We start from the raw sequence: 8,938 nt of genomic DNA, 5'->3' as shown, positions 1-8,938 counted from the left end.
AGAGAAGGATGATGACATCATCAAGTTAAGAGAAGAAATCATCTCACTTAAGGCCCAATCATGTGAAGCAACTAAGATGAAGGAAGAAATGGAGATCATACTCTCAAAGAACGATGAAGAATGCAAGAAAATGAAGGAAGAAATTGTCTCTCTTAAAGAGGAAGTTGACTTGCTGAATAAGAACTTGAAAATTTCTCAAACCCTAGATGACATCCTAAGTCATCAAAGGTCTCCCCTCGATAAATCAGGTCTTGGCTATGTAGGTGAATCCTCAAGCAAGAATGATGCAAGCCTTAATGCTTCAAACAACAAGGATGTGAGGAAGCCTAGAAGAAACGTTGATGCACCCAATTCCAACAAAGGCAAGAAGAAGAGTCAAGACAACTATGGAAGAAACCCTCCTCCAAGAAGAAATGTAGATGGTGTCAAGGATGCAAGAAGCGATAAATATTATCAAGGAATCCCAAGGCAGAAAGGCTTAAGAAATATAGCAAGAAAATCTCCATCTCCCAAGTACCAAAGTATATTTCTTGGTTATTTTTATTCTTGTACAAACTTTGGACACATGGAAAAAGATTGTAGGGCATATCACAAAGATAAATATAATGGTCCCCATCAATCTCCGAGAAGAAATTTTGCAAGAAGTCATGAATTCTTATTCATGAACAACATAGAGTGCTTCAAGTGTCATAACATTGGACATATGGCACGTAATTGTAGCTTGACTTGGGCCCCTACACAAGCTAGAACCATGCTAGAGAAGAAAGTTACACAAGTATGGAGAAGGAAGCAAATTGAATTCGAAAGTCCCTTGAACACTCTAGCCAACAACACATGTTGACTTCATGAAGTCATCCTTGATATTTAAAGTCTTTGATGAGGAGACTCTGCCAAAAGGAAGACCATGCATACAATTAGGGGGAGCTTATGATGATTATGCATTCTTGCAGAAGCTATCCGTGAATGGGTCCTATGAAATCCTTAATGAGCCACATGGACAATCATTCTTTGATAGATCGTCTCTCAAGATCATTTCCATCGAAGAACATGATCCTTTATTCATCCATGAACTACTATTGAAGATCTCTTCCACTTGATCACTAAGCAAGTAATCTTTCATAAGCTATAGGATATCATGCAGACAACGGGAGTTGGTTCATCACATGAAGGAATTTAAGCACATCTATCATGGACCACATTGCCATAAAGAAGAGCACCATGAAAGGGGAAGTAACATACCTATGAAGAACTACTATTCATGAAGAAAAGAAGAAAATTGACAGGGGGAGTATTTGGGCACCCCATTTTCCATTGATGTCAAAGGGGGAGAGAATGTTGAAAGGGAAAGAATATTGCCACTAATGAAAAAGTGGGATATTGTTAATCTAGGTTGTCATTGATGTCAATATGGCACTAGCCGAGATGGAAAATATTCTTAAGATGCCTGGTTCCAAATGACGATGGCATAACTCTTGTTTGAAGAAGATGTCAAGAAACTAATGAAGAAGTCTTTCCCAATAAAGTCCTTAAATTAACTATAATGTTGCTAAGTGCCAATCATGTGCCTTGATTGGTGATCTAGACCTTAGGTGCCAATATACAAGCCTTTGAAGTGGAGGATTATAATTGATGAAATCATACACATGATAATGTCATACTCTTTAAAGAATGACCACACTTTGACATAATTGGAAGACTACTTTGGTGTCTTTGACAAATTAATGTAGGTTTCACTATGATATATTACTACACTATCATTGAATACATGATGTTATACCTTCATCATGATGCTGGATACTATCATGACAACATTATTGGTGCAAAACAATGGAGAAGCCACACTGTCCTAAAACAGGCCTCATACTGTTCCAAATATTTTATGCACAGAAATTTAAGGACAGTCACAAAGAAAAATATTTTTTACTACCTTATAGGAAAAATCTCACCATGAGACCTTCACCATATTGAAGAGCTTAATTTTTCCTTTCCAACGAGCTATTACTCAACCCAAAACTCCAAGTGATTTGGGAGAAATTAATTTTTGAAGTTAAGTTATTAATTCTTGGCATGGAGCTGACCTGATAAAGTCTACACAAGTCGGCCTCCAAACAGTGAAGTACCTCTTCGTTTGACATTGAAAAAATTGCTATTAATAGGGGATTTCAGACTTCGTTTTAGCATAAGATCTGTGGTGAAGGAACACATAATTAAAACCATTGTTCACAACTCATGAAGTTTGAAGAAGGAGCTTGAAGGAATTGTTTTCCTTTGAATATAGCTCTATGGTGTACCCATTACTCGGATACTCGACTGTGGTTACAATTCTTGACTGGGGCTTGGACTATTCTTGACTGTGATTATTCGGATCCTGAACAGTGTGCATTGTTGATAGTGGAATCTCCTATTAAACAACAGCGCATATATCCTGTGTGAACCAAGCAGTAGTATTCCTCCACCTCAGTAAGCAGCAACAATTTCTAAAGTACAATCATGAGTCCAGTAGTATGATCATTTGAGATTATGATTATAGTAAAAGCCTTGTGTACAATAAACACTAGTTGGTTTGAGCAGATTGAAGCATAGTTTGAAGGCTTATTGCGGCAGGCTGATAAAGCATTCTTGAAGGCGTTGTTTGGATAGAAACTTAGAGCGGCATTGTGTAGACATCTTGAAACAGTCCTAGAAGCAACTAGAAGCAAAATTGGGTTGGCAGTTACTTTGGAACATTGTCATGATGACAAATTGAAGGATTATCCGTGGAACTTGTGAAGCTTTGCTTTGAATACTAATCTTGGTACAACTGATTTGAATATTGTTTGAGAGCAGTCCATCAGACATTGTTTTGAAGATATTTTGTAGTATATCTTGAACTGGATTTGTAGCTTCCTTGGGGATATTCTTGAGCATACCTTGGAGAGTCATCTAGCAGCCCATTGATGACACCTTGAGGGATTCTTGAAAACATTTGGAATACTTGTAGAAGTTGTTCCTGAAGGCACCCTTGGAGATGATGATACAATGAAGCCATCATGAGGTGACCTTGAAGAAGTTTTGTTTGGGTAACATGAAGAGCAATGGTGACACCTTCATGTGAAGAACAAGGTTGTCATTGATGACGTGACATGGAGATTAAGTGAAGGCATTGTTGAAGATTGATAGGGCTCGATGAAGAAGACATTGGGTGCCGTGAAGTACAACTAAACACATCTTGATGAAGTAAAGCAAGGGTTGGAGCCCAAGAGGTTGGAGCCTCAAAAATACAAGGTTGGTGCCTTGGAAGGTAGGGTTGGAGCCCTAGAGGATCAGAATCCTCAAGAACCCAGGTTGGAGCCTGAACCAGATATAGGGTTGGAGCCCTTGAGGTTGGTGCCTCAAAATTGACAAGGTTGGTGCCTTGGAAAGTCCAAGTCAGTGCTTGGCACATTACAGGTTGGAGCCTGGGGAATTGAAGATCGGTGTCTTCATCTAGGGTTGGAGCCCTACATATATTGTACTTGATTTATTGTAAAGAAGAAATTAATAAAAGCATTTATTCTTATTGTTCATTTTGTGTTCTAAATATAAGTGATCTAACTAGTAAAAGTAACAATTGAAAAGAAATACTGATTCACCCCCCCTCTCAGTATTTCCAACACACACACACACACACACATATAGATATATTAATTATATAGTTTTTAAATATATGTATATTTTGAATATAAAATTATATAGTTAAATTATATATGCCCCTTATGAAAAAGCCTCATCTCTAATCAATAGAGTTGGATCCTTTGAATAATGCATGATAATTAACGTTGTTTGACCAATTGTTGCATTGTGTCCATACGGTGTGTGTAGAATAGTGGATGGTTGGAGAAGGGATGGGAGATTGAGGATTGATTGGGAGCAAGGACACGACAGGGAAGGCATAGATTGGTTAGATAATGTCGGAAATGGTCGGGGTTTTGACAACGATAGACAAGAAAAGGAGGGTTGGGGGTGTGAGTTTGGTAATTCACATGGATGGTTTGCAACATAGATAAAAACGTGGTCTGGCTTGTCATCATGGATAAAATGGTGTTGGTGGACTAAGGATAGTGATCAGGGACAAACAACGGCATTGATGATAGGAAGCGGGGGTATGTCCATGGTTCATCTGGAATTTTCATCCAAATACCTTACAACGTCATTCAATACAAAGTACCCCCTTTCCTGAGGAGCGAGGGAAAAGGATTGAGTGAATGTTCGCGTTCCACTGTTTTTAAAGGTAATTGATCCAGTAACCAAAACATGTAATCCTTTGTTATAAGACAACTGTGAATCGGTTGTCTTGATCTCGACCTCTAACGCACTGTAGTCTGGGGAGGTTACCAGCTGATTGATACCCCCCACAGTAGTCACCGATATCATTTGTCCACTGGGGTCCGGGCGACCAACTATGCTGCAATTCTGATAAAATTTGTACAGCGATTCAGGTGAACCAACAATATTCTGGTGTTGTTGAAAAAGGCGATCTCTTTCCTTTCCCAGGGATGGAGAATGAATTCCTTCCACCTCCTATCCTTCATTACCTACTTTTTCAAGATGCATGTCCTTTGCCTTTACATCTGATACTGTATTTTGTTGAACTACGTGTGCCCCTGCTCTGCAGACCTACTTTTGGGCCTGCCTTGGTCACTGATTTTGGTGTATGCAATTTCATATTATCTTGTACATGATATGGTGTGGTACTTGATATCCCAAGAGGTGTATGTGTGCTACCAACATGATTTACTGAAGAAATAATCTGCTTAGAGCATAGGACTGACAAACTTACTTGCCCCTTCATCCTTAGAATCTTTGGCCTCTGCCTCTAAAATCTCAAGCTCCCATCCACTCTTTTGATAATTCTCCTCTAGAAGCAATACCCAAGCCTTCATGCAGTCTTCAAGCCAATGATGACTCACTAGATTTAGTCCCATTTGTTTTGCAAGCTTGTATTTGAACTTGTAACAAATAAGGTGAGTTACTATTTTTGCAATCGATGGATTTATGAATCGTGCTCCCATCATGTCTACCATTATCATTATGTTAGATCGATCTTGACTTTGGTATCCAATTAAGAAAATTCAAGGGGACTTGCTACCTAGATTTTCATTTAAATCTCTAACAAGTTTGTACAAAATTTTTGTAGAGTCAACAAGCATCCCCATGTCCAATTGTTGTAGGGAAAAGTATCCGACTCGGATGACCCTATCCCACTCTAAGGGTGACAGTTCCTTAGCAACAACTGTAAAACAAACTACTTAAGGTTTACTTCTTTATGAAAGCAAAAGAGAATGGAGAAAGCACTAACCGTTGCCTTGCGCTTAATGTCGAATCCAAACTCTTCTCTTTGGCCGCTTGCTCCTAGCTCTTTGTTCTTCTGCTCGCCCAGCTACGATGAGATCCTGCAAAATAACAAAGAAGGAAACTACAAGAGGCATGCAATCATAACTGGTTCATGGATTAGTGTAAACCAAACATGCAATCATCACAATATATAATTGAAATAAGAGCACATAGAAGAACCTCAATAGCTTTTATTAATGAAGAAATGAAGGTTCTGAGAGTATTACAACCATTGAAGGCTCCAACCCAGCAACACCTCCCAGCAGAAAGAATTGCTCTTCTTCACCTCTCTCAAACAATCACCCAATAACTCAATAGTGAAACCAACAGCATATCATTACTTTGCACAAAATTCCAGCCTCCTGAGCTCATAGGAGAGAGCTCAATATATAGATGAATTGAGAAAGGATGAGTCAGCTTGCAACTGCTGTGTAGCTGCCTTGTGTCCTCTCTCTCTTCAGTTAATCTTTAGTTGATCTTCAGTTCTTGAGTCCACTTGGAGAACTTTGCTTCCACTTGGAGAAACAGAGCCTCTGACTCATCACAAGGCGAAATACCTGATCCAAGTGTCATTTTTGGAAGATTCCAAAGCAATGACTCACTGTGCCATTTGTCCCTTCTCGCTCAGCGCAGGTGGCCTTTGTCCCACTTGCTTTGCAACGCAGGTACACCATGGAGCAACTGAGTTTCAGCGCAGAAACCTAGTGGAGCACCTGCTTTGATTTCAGGATTGCTTGTTTTTTAGTGTTTTCAGGTGGAGAACTGATCTGAGAGCTGTTGGTTTGCTGACCTTGTTCCTCTAGGGGTAGGAACATCATGCTTAGGTAACTTTGGATCCCTTGGATTATTGACAATTCATGCTTGTTGCTGTAAGGCACAAAATTGTCTATAACAGATGCCCCCTAAAGTATGAGGTCGTTTATCGGGTGAAATGCTTTATTGAGAGGATCCGAAGTTCATTCAATCTGCTGAGAAGTGTCCTGTAATAAGATACAATACAATACATTATTTTTCATACATTTTTCATGATCTAGCTGAGGCGGGCATTCCCATGCTCAGCTTTATAAATACATTTTGGTACATAGAACAGACGATCGTCTGATTGTAGACTGATAATTCTCTGCTGAAATTATCATCCTTTGAGAAGGATGATCATCTGCTGTAATGGTGTACATATCAAATGTCTTTATGTCCTGAATATATATCGCAGCCCGGATGGATGAAACTAGATCCGGGGTCTTCAATCTCTTCCGATCTTCACTCGATGTACAAGTCGATCCATGTGAGAATTTCTTGAAGTCGAACATGGAAAGACATCGCTTGATTACCGGTCAATGATGTAAACCGTTAACAAGCGCGAGAGGAGTCACCGATAAGGATGATGACCCTCAAGGTACGGCAGTACAATCCACATGGTGGGAATAAAGGACTTGGCGTCGACCACCATGCAAAATCTTCTGGTCGAAGGTCATTGATGTATACCTGTCGCCGGAAGTGAGAAACTTGCCATTGAGGCATGCAAGCTTCAAAGTACTGAGGGGGGTGTTCCTAGATCAACTCCTTGGATAATGAGTTGATGTCGACAAGGAGCGATCCGTCAAAGGAGGGCCTTAATGAATCCCACATCAGTGACACGGAACGGAGCTAGTGATTGTGATGAGGTGAAAACAAACTGTGATGTATGATTCAGGGTGGCGGTCATGAAGTGGATGAAGGATAATGTATGGCAGTGGGTGGAACACGGTTGACTCTTTACAGAACCACATCTCTTGAACATATAACGACACTGATGTGATGGATTGGTAGCATTACCCCAATTGTGGATGGTGTGGCGAAGACCATGGTTATGAGACCGGTGAATGAAACAACCCAACCCGATGTGATACGGAGGACAAAGTGTCATGTTCAAGAGCGACTTGCTACCATTAATGCTGTGAGGTTCTCCCAATTTTTCCCCAGTCATTGCTGACCAGTACCTCTTTATTTTTGTCAAGCTTGAGGAGGATAACATATGCTTGTTCTATAACCTGCCCTTCGGGCAAGCCCATCGCTATGTTTTAACGAGCCTAGCGATAGGGAAACTCGTTCTCGTCTAAAGACAAGTTTGTCGCTATTTAATCATTTTAACGAGTCTAACGACAAAGAAAACTCGGTCCTTTTCATTTTTAGAGAGTCTGAAAAGGTACGAAAAGTTAACTCCAAAATTCCTTTTTCGTCTTCTAATCCCTTAAGTCCGAAAAAGTATAAAACAATACAGAAGGGATGAATTTTCGATTTCTTTAACGAGCCGAACAAAACAAGCGCTCGATCTTTTTGTGTAATAATCCCTCAGGTCCAAAAAGATTAAAATCTAGAGGGGGGATAGCTCTTCTTGTCCTTTAACGAGCTGGAAGGCCAAAACTCGGCAAACTTTTCATATTTTACGAGTCAGTGAAAAGAGCTCAAAGAAGACTCGTCTTTTGAGGAACGAGTGATGAACAGGGATAGCAGCAGATTCCAGGTACAGGTTGGAATTCTCCAATCACGGCAGTGTCACAAGGATGGCTAAGTGAAATCACTCTTCGCAGTTGTTCCTCAAAATGGGTAAACAAACATATGGAGGTGAACGATTGGCCAAATGAACGGATGGAGGTGGTGGCATATAAACACGACCAAGGGCTTTTAATATGGCTTTCAAAGGTTACATTTCTCGAGGTTGTTTACCGGTTCATTTTTTCTGGATGAGCTTGAACTGTAGGGAAAGATTGCTCACAACTTGTGTTTATTTTTTAACGAGCATGAACTCTGTACAAAACTGCTCGATTCTTGCGTTTATTTTTTAACGAGCATGAACATTGCTAAAACTGCTCGATTATACCAGTCTTAATACAAGGAATGCTTTAGGTGAGGTAATCTTATTTAAGGAGCGATACCTCACTAATTACTCCAATTTGGCAGGTTTTAACTTTTGCCCTTCATCCTTTCTTTATGCAAGCTGGAAACGGCTAATCCTACGAGTTTAACGGGTTAGACCTACAGGTTTAAAGGGAGGACCTAAAAATTTACAAAAAATAAATAGTCGTCCCGTGCTTGCACTCCAAAAGGTTTGCATGCCCCCAGGTATAAAGTATAATTTCAAGGCTCTTCTTCTCCTCTGTCCCACCTTTGTTTTTCTACTTGTCGTTTTGCTATATTTTTAACGATACTTGTCTTCTCGTTATTTTTCGGTGCCGATGGTACTTGTCTTCCCATCAGTTCACTTTTTGATTTTTGCAAGATCGCAACAGATAAAACATTGGTGTTACGGGGGAGAGGTCCTCTTACTTATTATCCGAAAAATGGTTTTGTTTGCTGCCGCAAACTAAACTCTCTTTTCGGCGATGTCTATCATTAGGTTGCTAAGGATGGTGACTACTTGTTGTAGCAATTTCCTCTCTTTCTTTGAAGACTGCCCCTACTTCTCTTTTAAAACATATTGTTTTAATGGGTGAGGCTTGACATTCAAAGATGGTGCCTTCTTGCTGCCACAAATAGATCCCCTCCTTAGGAGAGCCCGCTTCTTTAGACAAAGGGAGCGATTCTTCCGCTTCAACATAACTTTGACAAA

Source organism: Pinus tabuliformis, chromosome 6 (assembly GCF_031772625.1).
Source record: "Pinus tabuliformis cultivar Carrire ecotype Pingquan chromosome 6, CPIR1, whole genome shotgun sequence".
Lineage (NCBI taxonomy): Eukaryota > Viridiplantae > Streptophyta > Pinopsida > Pinales > Pinaceae > Pinus > Pinus tabuliformis.
The sequence above is the reverse complement of the archived record's forward strand: the minus strand, read 5'-3'. Positions refer to the sequence as shown.